Here is a 12984-nt window from a genome sequence, read left to right on the forward strand (position 1 = left end):
GTGATGTACACTCCAGTCTGTGTTATAGTGTGTGATGTGCATGCCAGACGGTGTTATCTTGTCTTATGTACACTCCAGTCTGGGTTATCATGTGTAATGTACTCTCCAGTCTGTGTTATCATGCGTGGTGTACACTCCAGTCTGTGTTATCATGTGTGATGTACACTCCAGTCTGTTTTCGTGTGTGATGTACACTCCAGTCTGAGTTATCGTGTGTGATGTACACTCCAGCCTTTGTTATCGTGTGTGTTGTACACTCCAGCCTGTGTTATCCTGTGTGATATACACTCCAGTCTGTGTTATCGTGTCTGATTTACACTCCAGCCTGTGTTATCGTGTGTGTTGTACACTCCAGTCTGTGTTATCGTGTGTGATGTACATTTCAGTCTGTGTTATCATGCGTGGTGTACACTCCAGTCTGTGTTATCATGTGTGATGTACACTCCAGTCTGTTTTCGTGTGTGATGTACACTCCAGTCTGTGTTATCTTGTGTGATATACACTCCAGTCAGTTTTGTCGTGTGCGATGTACACTCCAGCCTATCTTATCCTGTGTGATGTACCCGTCATCATGTGTTACCGTCTGTGATGTACACTCCAGCCTGTGTTATCGTGAATGATGTACACTTCAGTCTGTGTTATCGTGTGTGATGTACACTCCAGTCTGTGTTATCGTGTGTGATGTACATTCCCTTCTGTGGCATTGTGAGTGATGTACACACCAGCCTGTGTTATCGTGTGTGATGTACAATCCAGCCTGTGTTAACGTGTGTGTTGTACACTCCAGTCTGTGTTATCGTGTGTGATGTACACTCCAGTCTGTGTTATCGTGTGTGATGTACACTCCAGTCTCTGTTATCATTTGTATAGTACTCCAGTCTGTGTTATCATGTGTGATGTACACTCCAGTCTGTGTTATCATTTGTGATGTACACTCCAGTCTGTTTATCTTGCGTGATGTACACACCAGTCTGTGTTATCATGTGTGATGTACACTCCAGCCGATGTTATCGTGTTTGATGTACACGCCAGCCTGTGTTATCGTGCCTGTTGTACACTCCCGTGAGTGTTGTACACTGCAGTCTGTGTTATTGTGTGTGATGTGCAATCCAGTCTGTGTTATCGTGTGTTTAGTACACTCCAGTCTGTGTTATCGTGTGTGATATGCACTCCAGCATGTGTTATCGTGTGTGATGTACCCTCCAGCCTGTGTTATCGAGTGTGATGTACACTCCAGTCTGTGTTATCCTGTGTGATGTACACTCTAGTCTGTGTTATCGTGTGTGATGTACACTCCAGTCTGTGTTATCGTGTGTGATGTATACTCCAGTCTGTGTTATCGTGTGTGATGTACACTCCAGTCTGTGTTATCGTGTGTGATGTACACTCCAGTCTGTGTTATCGTGTGTGACGTACACTCCCTTCTGTGGCTTTGTGAGTGATGTACACTCCAGCCTGTGTTATCGTGTTTGATGTACAGTCCAGTCTGTTTTATCGTGTGTGAAGCACACTCCAGTCTGTGTAATTGTGTGTGATGTACAATCCAGTCTGTGTTATCGTGTGTGTTGTACACTCTAGTCTGTTATCGTGTGTCATGTACACTCCAGCCTGTGTTATCGTGTGTGATGTACACTCCACTCTGTGTTATCGTGTATCATGTACACTCCAGTCTGTGTTATAGTGTGTGATATTCACGCCAGTCTGTGTTATCTTGTCTTATGTACACTCCAGTCTGTGCTAACCTGTGTGATGTACACTCCAGTCTGTGTTGTAGTGTGTGATGTGCATGCCAGACTGTGGTATCTTGTCTTATGTACACTCCAGTCTGTGTTATCGTGTGTGATGGACACTCCAGTCTGGGTTGTCATGTGTGATGTATGCTCCAGTCTGTGTTATCGTGTGTGATGTACACTGCAGTCTGTGTTATCGTGTATGATGTACACTGCAGTCTGTGTTATCATGTGTGATGTACACTCCAGTATCTGTTATCGTGTGTGATGTACTCTCCAGCCTGTGTTATCATGTGTGATTTACACTTCAGTCTGTGTTATCGTGCGTGGTGTGCACTCCAGTCTGTGTTATCGTGTGTGATGTACACTCCAGTCTGTTATCGTGTGTGATGTACACTCCAGTCTGAATTATCGTGTGTGATGTACTCTCCTGTCTGTGTTATCTTGTGTGATGTACACTCCAGTCTGTGTTATCTTTGTGCTGGACACTCCAGTCTGTGTTATCGTGTATGATGTACACTCCAGCCTGTGTTATCGCGTGTGTTGTACACTCCAGCCTGTGTTATCCTGTGTGATGTACACTCCAGTCTGTGTTATCGTGTGTGATGTGCACTCCAGCCTGTGTTATCGTGTGTGTTGTACACTCCAGCCTGTGTTATCATGTGTGATGTACACTCCAGTCTGTGTTATCGTGTGTGAGGTACACTCCAGTCTGTGTTATCATTTGTATAATACTCCAGTCTGTGTTATCATGTGTGATGTACACTCCAGTCTGTGTTATCGTTTGTGATGTACACTCCAGTCTGTGTTATCGTGTGTGATGTACACTCCAGTCTGTGTTATCGTGTGTGACGTACACTCCCTTCTGTGGCTTTGTGAGTGATGTACACTCCAGCCTGTGTTATCGTGTGTGATGTACAGTCCAGTCTGTTTTATCGTGTGTCATGTACACTCCAGCCTGTGTTATCGTGTGTGATGTACACTCCACTCTGTGTTATCGTGTATCATGTACACTCCAGTCTGTGTTATAGTGTGTGATATGCACGCCAGTCTGTGTTATCTTGTCTTATGTACACTCCAGTCTGTGCTAACCTGTGTGATGTACACTCCAGTCTGTGTTGTAGTGTGTGATGTGCATGCCAGACTGTGGTATCTTGTCTTATGTACACTCCAGTCTGTGTTATCGTGTGTGATGGACACTCCAGTCTGGGTTGTCATGTGTGATGTATGCTCCAGTCTGTGTTATCGTGTGTGATGTACACTGCAGTCTGTGTTATCGTGTATGATGTACACTGCAGTCTGTGTTATCATGTGTGATGTACACTCCAGTATCTGTTATCGTGTGTGATGTACTCTCCAGCCTGTGTTATCATGTGTGATGTACACTTCAGTCTGTGTTATCGTGCGTGGTGTGCACTCCAGTCTGTGTTATCGTGTGTGATGTACACTCCAGTCTGTTATCGTGTGTGATGTACACTCCAGTCTGAATTATCGTGTGTGATGTACTCTCCTGTCTGTGTTATCTTGTGTGATGTACACTCCAGTCTGTGTTATCTTTGTGCTGGACACTCCAGTCTGTGTTATCGTGTATGATGTACACTCCAGCCTGTGTTATCGCGTGTGTTGTACACTCCAGCCTGTGTTATCCTGTGTGATGTACACTCCAGTCTGTGTTATCGTGTGTGATGTGCACTCCAGCCTGTGTTATCGTGTGTGTTGTACACTCCAGTCTGTGTTATCATGTGTGATGTACACTCCAGTCTGTGTTATCGTGTGTGAGGTACACTCCAGTCTGTGTTATCATTTGTATAATACTCCAGTCTGTGTTATCATGTGTGATGTACACTCCAGTCTGTGTTATCGTTTGTGATGTACACTCCAGTCTGTGTTATCTTGCGTGATGTACACTCCAGTCTGTGTTATCATGTGTGATGTACACTCCAGCCGATGTTATCGTGTTTGATGTACACGCCAGCCTGTGTTATCGTGCCTGTTGTACACTCCCGTGAGTGTTGTACACTACAGTCTGTGTTATTGTGTGTGATGTGCACTCCAGTCTGTGTTATCGGGTGTTTTGTACACTCCAGTCTGTGTTATCGTGTGTGATATGCACTCCAGCATCTGTTATCGTGTGTGATGTACACTCCAGCCTGTGTTATCGAGTGTGATGTACACTCCAGTCTGTGTTATCCTGTGTGATGTACACTCTAGTCTGTGTTATCGTGTGTGATGTACACTCCAGTCTGTGTTATCGTGTGTGATGTAGACTCCAGTCTGTGTTTTCGTGTGTGATGTACACTCCAGTCTGTGTTATTGTGCGTGATGTGCACTCCCTTCTGTGGCATTGTGAGTGATGTACACTCTAGTCTGTTTATCGTGTTTGATGTATACTCCAGCCTGTGTTATCATGTGTGATGTACACTCCAGTCTGTGTTATCGTGTGTGATGTATACTCCAGTCTGTGTTATTGCGTGTGATGTACACTCCAGCCTCTGTTATCGTGTGTGATGTACACTCCAGTCTGTGTTATCGTGTGTGATGTACACTCCAGTCTGTGTTATCATTTGTATAATACTCCAGTCTGTGTTATCGTGTGTGATGTACACTCCAGTCTGTGTTATCGTGTGTGACGTAAACTCCCTTCTGTGGATTTGTGAGTGATGTGCACTCCAGCCTGTGTTATCGTGAGTGATGCACCTTCCAGTCTGTTTTATCATGTGTGAAGCACACTCCAGTCTTTGTAATCGTGTGTGATGCACAATCCAGCCTGTGTTATCGTGTGTGTTGTACACTCTAGTCTGTTATCGTGTGTGATGTACACTCCAGCCTGTGTTATCGTGTGTGATGTACACTCCACTCTGTGTTATCGTGTATCATGTACACTCCAGTCTGTGTTATAGTGTGTGATATGCATGCCAGGCTGTGTTATCTTGTCTTATGTACACTCCAGTCTGTGTTAACATGTGTGATGTACACTCCAGTCCGTGTTATAGTGTGTGATGTGCATGCCAGACTGTGTTATCTTGTCTTATGTACACTCCAGTCTGTGTTATCGTGTGTGATGTACACTCCAGTCTGGGTTATCATGTGTGATGTATGCTCCAGTCTGTGTTATCGTGTGTGATGTAGACTGCAGTCTGTGTTATCGTGTGTGATGTACACTGCAGTCTGTGTTATCATGTGTGATGTACACTCCAGTATCTGTTATCATGTGTGATGTACACTCCAGTCTGTGTTATCATGTGTGATGTACACTTCAGTCTGTGTTATCATGCGTGGTGTACACTCCAGTCTGTGTTATCATGTGTGATGTACGCTCCAGTCTGTTATCGTGTGTGATGTACACTCCAGTCTGAGTTATCATGTGTGATGTACTCTCCTGTCTGTGTTATCGTGTGTGATGTACACTCCAGTCTGTGTTATCTTTGTGCTGTACACTCCAGTCTGTGTTATCGTGTGTGATGTACACTCCAGCCTGTGTTATCGTGTGTGTTGTACACTCCAGCCTGTGTTATCCTTTGTGCTGTACACTCCAGTCTGTGTTACCGTCTGTGATGTACACTCCAGCCTGTGTTATCGTGAATGATGTACACTTCAGTCTGTGTTACCGTGTGTGATGTACACTCCAGTCTGTGTTATCGTGTGTGATGTACATTCCCTTCTGTGGCATTGTGAGTGATGTACACAACAGCCTGTGTTATCGTGTGTGATGTACAATCCAGCCTGTGTTAACGTGTGTGTTGTTTACTCCAGTCTGTGTTATCGTGTGTGATGTACACTCCAGCCTGTGTTATCGTATGTGTTGTACACTCCAGCCTGTGTTATCGTGTGTGATTTACACTCCAGTCTGTGTTATCGTGTGTGATGTACACTCCAGTGTGTGTTATCCTGTGTGATGTACACTCTAGTCTGTGTTATCGTCTGTGATGTACACTCCAGTCTGTGTTATCGTGTGTGATATAAACTCCCGTCTGTGTTATCGTGTGTGATGTACACTCTAGCCTGTGTTATCGTGTGTGATGTACACTCCAGTCTGTGTTATCATGTGTGATGTATACTCCAGCCTGTGTTATCGTGTGTGATGTATACTCCAGCCTGTGTTATTGTTAGTGATGTACACTCCAGTCTGTGTTATCGGGTGTGATGGACACTCCAGTCTGTGATTTCGTGTGTGATGTACACTCTAGACTGTGTTATCGTGTGTGTTGTACACTCGAGCCTGAGTTATCATGTGTGATGTACATCCCAGTCTGTGTTATCGTGTGTGATGTACACTCCAGCCTGTGTTATCGTGTGTGATGTGCACTCCAGTCTGATTTGTCCTGTGTGATGTACACTCCACTCTGAGCTTTCGTGTATGATGTACACTCCAGTCTATGTTATCGTGTGTGATGTACATCCCAGTCTGTGTTATCGTTTGTGATGTACACTCCAGCCTGTGTTATCGAGTGTGCTGTACACTCCAGCCTGTGTTATCCTGTTTGATGTACACTCCATCCTTTGTTATCCTGTCTGTTGTACAATCCCGTGAGAGTTGTACACTCCAGACTGTGTTATCGAGTGTGATGTACCCTCCAGCCTGTGTTATCCTGTGTGATGTATACTCCAGCCCTTGTTATCGTGTGTGATGTACACTCCAGTCTGTGTTATCATGTGTGATAAACACTCCAGCCTGTGTTATCGATTTTGCTGTACACTCCAGCCTGTGTTATACTATATGATGTACACTCCATCCTGTGTTATCATTTGTGATGTACACTCCAGTCTGTACTATATTGTGTGATGTACACTCCAGTCTGTGTTATCGCATGTGTTGTACACTCCCGTGAGTGTTGTACACTACAGTCTGTGTTATTGTGTGTGATGTACACTCCATCCTGTGTTATCGTGTGTGACGTACACTCCAGTCAGTTTTATCATGTGTGATGTACACTCCAGCCTGTCTTATCGTGTGTGATGTACACTCCAGTCCGTGTTAGCGTGTGTGATGTACCCTCCAGTCCGTCTAATCGTGTGTGATGTTCACTCCAGTCCGTGATATCCTGTGTGATGTACACTGCAGTCTGTGTTATTGTGTCTGATGTACACTCCAGTCTGTGGTATCGTGTGTGATGTGCACTCCAGTCTGTGTTATCGTGTGTTTTGTACACTCCAGTCTGTGTTATCGTGTGTGATATACACTCCAGCCTGTGTTATCGTGTATGATGTACACTTCCTTCTGTGGCATTGTGAGTGATGTACACTCTAGTCTGTGTTATCGTGTGTGATGTTTACTCCAGTCTGTGTTATTGTGTGTGATAAGCATGCCAGTCTGTGTTATCTTGCCTTATGTACACTCCAGTCTGTGTTGTCGTGTGTGATGTACACTCCAGTCTGGGTTATCGTGTGTGATGTATGCTCCAGTCTGTGTTATCATCTGTGATGTACACTGCAGTCTGTGTTATAATGTTTGATGTACACTCCAGTCTGTTATCGTGTGTGATGTACACTCCAATCTGAGTTATAGTGTGTGATGTACACTTCAGTCTGTGTTATTGTGTGTGATGTACACTTCAGTCTGTGTTATCATGTGTGATGTACACTCCAGTCTGTGTTATTGTGTGTGATGTACACTCCAGTCTGTTATCGTGTGTGATGTGCACTCCAGCCTGTGTTATTGTGTGTGTTGTACACTCCAGCCTGTGTTATCGTGTGTGATTTACTCTCCTGTCTGTGTTATCGTGTGTGATGTACACTCCAGTCTGTGTCATCGTGTGTGATGTACACTCCAGCCTGTGTTATCGTGTGTGTTGTACACTCCAGCCTGAGTTATCGTGTGTGATTTACACTCCAGTCTGTGTTATCGTGTGTGATGTACTCTCCAGCCTGTGTTATCGTGCGTGATTTACACTTCAGTCTGTGTTATCATGTGTGATGTACACTCCAGTCTGTGTTATCTTGTGTGATTTACACTCCAGTCTGTTTTATTGTGTGTGATGTACACTCCAGCCTATGTTATCCTGTGTGATGTACACTCTAGTCTGTGTTATCGTGTGTGATGTGCACTCTAGTCTGTGTTATCGTGTGTGATGTACACTCCAGTCTGTGTTATCGTGTGTGATGTAAACTCCCGTCTGTGTTATCGTGTGTGATGTACACTCCAGTCTGTGTTATAGTGTGTGATGTGCACTCCAGTCTGTGTTATCGTGTGTGATGTACACTCCAGTCTGATTTATTGTGTGTGATGTACACTCCAGCCTGTGTTATCATGTGTGATGTACATCCCAGTCTGTGTTATCGTTTGTGATGTACACTCCAGCCTGTGTTATCGAGTGTGCTGTACACTCCAGCCTGTGTTATCCTGTTTGATGTACACTCCATCCTGTGTTATCCTGTCTGTTGTAAACTCCCGTGAGAGTTGTACACTACAGTCTGTGTTATTGAGTGTGATTTGCACTCCAGCCTGTGTTATCCTGTGTGATGTATACTCCAGCCCTTGTTATCGTGTGTGATGTACACTCCAGTCTGTGTTGTCATGTGTGACATACACTCCAGCCTGTGTTATCATGTGTGATGTACACTCCAGCCTGTGTTATCGAGTGTGCTGTACACTCCAGCTGTGTTATCCTGTTTGATGTACACTCCATCCTGTGTTATCGTTTGTGATGTACACTCCAGTCTGTGTTATCTTGTGTGATGTACACTCCAGTCTGTGTTATCGTGTGTGATGTACACTCCAGCCGGTGTTATCATGTTTGATGTACACTCCAGCCTGTGTTATCGTGTGTGATGTACGTTCCAGTCCGTCTAATCATGTGTGATGTACACTCCAGCCTGTCTTATCGTGTGTGATGTACACTCCAGTCCGTGTTATCGTGTGTGATGTACACTCCAGTCTGTGGTGTCGTGTGTGATGTGCACTCCAGTCTGTGTTATCATGTGTTTTGTACACTCCAGTCTGTGTTATCGTGTGTGAAAAACACTCCAGCCTGTGTTATCGTGTGTGATGTACACTCCAGCCTGTGTTATCGAGTGTGATGCACACTCCACTCTGTGTTATCATGTGTTTTGTACACTCCAGTCTGTGGTATCGTGTGTGATGTGCACTCCAGTCTGTGTTATCGTGTGTGATGAACACTCCAGTCTGTGTTATCATTTGTATAATACTCCAGTCTGTGTTATCGTGTGTGATGTACACTCTAGTCTGTGTTATCGTGTGTGATGTACACTCCACTCTGTGTTATCATGTGTTTTGTACACTCCAGTCTGTGGTATCGTGTGTGATGTGCACTCCAGTCTGTGTTATCGTGTGTTTAGTACACTCCAGTCTGTGTTATCGTGTGTGATATACACTCCAGCCTGTGTTATCGTGTGTGATCTACAGTCCAGCCTGTGTTATCGAGTGTGATGTACACTCCAGTCTGTGTTATCGTGTGTGATGTACACTCCAGTCTGTGTTATCGTGTGTGATGAACACTCCAGTCTGTGTTATCATTTGTATAATACTCCAGTCTGTGTTATCGTGTGTGATATACACTCCAGTCTGTGTTATCGTGTGTGATGTACACTCCAGCCTATGTTATCGTGTGTGTTGTACACTCCAGTCTGTATTATCGTGTGTGATGTACACTCCAGTCTGTGTTATCTTGTGTGATATACACTCCAGTCAGTTTTGTCATGTGCGATGTACACTCCAGCCTATCTTATCCTGTGTGATGTACACGTCATCATGTGTTACCGTCTGTGATGTACACTCCAGCCTGTGTTATCGTGAATGATGTACACTTCAGTCTGTGTTACCGTGTGTGATGTACACTCCAATCTGTGTTATTGTGTGTGATGTACACTCCAGTCTGTGTTATCGTGTGTGATGTACATTCCCTTCTGTGGCATTGTGAGTGATGTACACACCAGCCTGTGTTATCGTGTGTGATGTACAATCCAGCCTGTGTTAACGTGTGTGTTGTACACTCCAGTCTGTGTTATCGTGTGTGATGTACACTCAAGCCTGTGTTATCGTATGTGTTGTTCACTCCAGCCTGTGTTATCATGTGTGATTTACACTCCAATCTGTGTTATCGTGTGTGATATACACTCCAGCCTGTGTTATCGTGTGTGATGTACACTCCAGTCTGTGTTATCGTCTGTGATGTACACTCCAGTCTGTGTTATCGTGTGTGATATAAACTCCCGTCTGTGTTATCGTGTGTGATGTATACTCCAGCCTGTGTTATTGTTAGTGATGTACACTCCAGTCTGTGTTATCGGGTGTGATGTACACTCCAGTCTGTGATTTTGTGTGTGATGTACACTCTAGTCTGTGTTATCGTGTGTGTTGTACACTCGAGCCTGAGTTATCATGTGTGATGTACATCCCAGTCTGTGTTATCGTGTGTGATGTACACTCCAGCCTGTGTTATCGTGTGTGATGTACAGTCCAGTCTGTGTTATAGTGTGTGATGTGCATGCCAGTCTGTGTTATCTTGTATTATGTACATTCCAGTCTGTGTTATCGTGTGTGATGTACACTCCAGCCTGATTTATCTTGTGTGATGTACACTCCACTCTCTGTTATCATGTGTGATTTACACTCCAGTCTGTGTTATCGTGTGTGTTGTACACTCTAGTCTGTTATCGTGTCTGATATACACTCCAGCCTGTGTTATCGTGTGTGATGTACATCCCAGTCTGTGTTATCGTTTGTGATGTACACTCCAGCCTGTGTTATCGAGTGTGCTGTACACTCCAGCCTGTGTTATCCTGTTTGATGTACACTCCATCCTTTGTTATCCTGTCTATTGTACAATCCCGTGAGAGTTGTACACTCCAGACTGTGTTATCGAGTGTGATGTACCCTCCAGCCTGTGTTATCCTGTGTGATGTACACTCCAGTCTGTGTTATCGTGTGTGATAAACACTCCAGCCTGTGTTATCGATTGTGCTGTACACTCCAGCCTGTGTTATACTATATGATGTACACTCCATCCTGTGTTATCATTTGTGATGTACACTCCAGTCTGTACTATCTTGTGTGATGTACACTCCAGTCTGTGTTATCGTGTGTGTTCTACACTCCCATGAGTGTTGTACACTACAGTCTGTGTTATTGTGTGTGATGTACACTCCAGTCTGTGTTATCGTGTGTGACGTACACTCCAGTCAGTGTTATCGTGTGTGATGTACACTCCAGCCGGTGTTTTCGTGTTTGATGTACACTCCAGTCTGTGTTATCGTGTGTGATGTACAATCCAGTCTGTGTTATCGTGTGTGATGTACACTCCAGTCCCTGTAATCGTGTGTGATGTACACTCCTGTCTGTGTTATCTTGTGTGATGTGCACTCCAGTCTAATTTATCGTGTGTGATGTACACTCCAGTCCGTGGTATCCTGTGTGATGTACACTGCAGTCTGTGTTATTGTGTCTGATGTACACTCCAGTCTGTGGTATCGTGTGTGCTGTGCACTCCAGTCTGTGTTATCGTGTGTTTTGTACACTCCAGTCTGTGTTATCATGTGTGATATACACTCCAGCCTGTGTTATCGTGTATGATGTAGACTTCCTTCTGTGGCATTGTGAGTGATGTACACTCTAGTCTGTGTTATCGTGTGTGATGTAAACTACCGTCTGTGTTATCGTGTGTGATGTACACTCCAGCCTGTGTTATAGTGTGTGATGTGCACTCCAGTCTGTGTTATCCTGTCTTCTGTACACGCCAGTCTGTGTTATCGTGTGTGATGTGCACTCTAGTCTGTGTTATTGTGTGTGATGTACACTCCAGTCTGTGTTATCGTGTGTGATGTAAACTCCCGTCTGTGTTATCGTGTGTGATGTACACTCCAGTTTGTGTTATAGTGTGTGATGTGCACTCCAGTCTGTGTTATCGTGTGTGATGTACACTCCAGTCTGATTTATTGCATGTGATGTACACTCCACTCTGTGTTATCATGTGTGATGTACACTCCAGTCTGTGTTATCGTGTGTGATGTACACTCTAGTGTGTTATCGTGTGTGATGTACACTCCAGCCTGTGTTATCATGTGTGATGTACATCCCAGTCTGTGTTATCGTTTGTGATGTACACTCCAGCCTGTGTTATCGAGTGTGCTGTACACTCCAGCCTGTGTTATCCTGTTTGATGTACACTCCATCCTGTGTTATCGTTTGTGATGTACACTCCAGTCTGTGTTATCTTGTATGATGTACACTCCAGTCTGTGTTATCATGTGTGATGTACACTCCAGCCGGTGTTATCATGTTTGATGTACACTCCAGCCTGTGTTATCGTGTGTGATGTACGTTCCAGTCTGTCTGATAATGTGTGGTGTACACTCCAGCCTGTCTTATCATGTGTGATGTACACTCCAGTCTGTGGTGTCGTGTGTGATGTGCACTCCAGTCTGTGTTATCGTGTGTTTTGTGCACTCCAGTCTGTGTCATCGTGTGTGATATACACTCCAGCCTGTGTTATCGTGTGTGATCTACACTCCAGCCTGTGTTATCGAGTGTGATGTACACTCCAGTCTGTGTTATCGTGTGTGATGTACAGTCCAGTCTGTGTTATCATGTGTGATGTACACTCCAGTCTGTGTTATCATTTGTATAATACTCCAGTCTGTGTTATCGTGTGTGATGTACACTCCAGTCTGTGTTATCGTGTGTGATGTACGCTCCACTCTGTGTTATCATGTGTTTTGTACACTCCAGTCTGTGGTATCGTGTTTGATGTGCACTCCAGTCTGTGTTATCGTGTGTTTTGTACACTCCAGTCTGTGTTATCGTGAGTGATATACACTCCAGCCTGTGTTACCGTGTGTGATGTACACTCCAGCCTGTGTTATCGAGTGTGATGTACACTCCAGTCTGTGTTATCATGTGTGATGTACACTCCAGTCTGTGTTATCGTGTGTGATGTACACTCCAGTCCGTGTTATCATTTGTATAATATTCCAGTCTGTGTTATCGTGTGTGATATACACTCCAGTCTGTGTTATCGTGTGTGATGTACACTCCACTCTGTGTTATCATGTGTGATGTACACTCCAGCCGATGTTATCGTGTTTGATGTACACGCCAGCCTGTGTTATCGTGCCTGTTGTACACTCCCGTGAGTGTTGTACACTACAGACTGTGTTATTGTGTGTGATGTGCACTCCAGTCTGTGTTATCGTGTGTTTTGTACACTCCAGTCTGTGTTATCGTGTGTGATATGCACTCCAGCATGTGTTATCATGTGTGATGTACACTCCAGCCTGTGTTATCGAGTGTGATATACAC

Source organism: Somniosus microcephalus, chromosome 19, assembly GCF_052327205.1.
Source record: "Somniosus microcephalus isolate GS21.2 chromosome 19, FLI_Smic_1.0, whole genome shotgun sequence".
Taxonomy (NCBI): domain Eukaryota; kingdom Metazoa; phylum Chordata; class Chondrichthyes; order Squaliformes; family Somniosidae; genus Somniosus; species Somniosus microcephalus.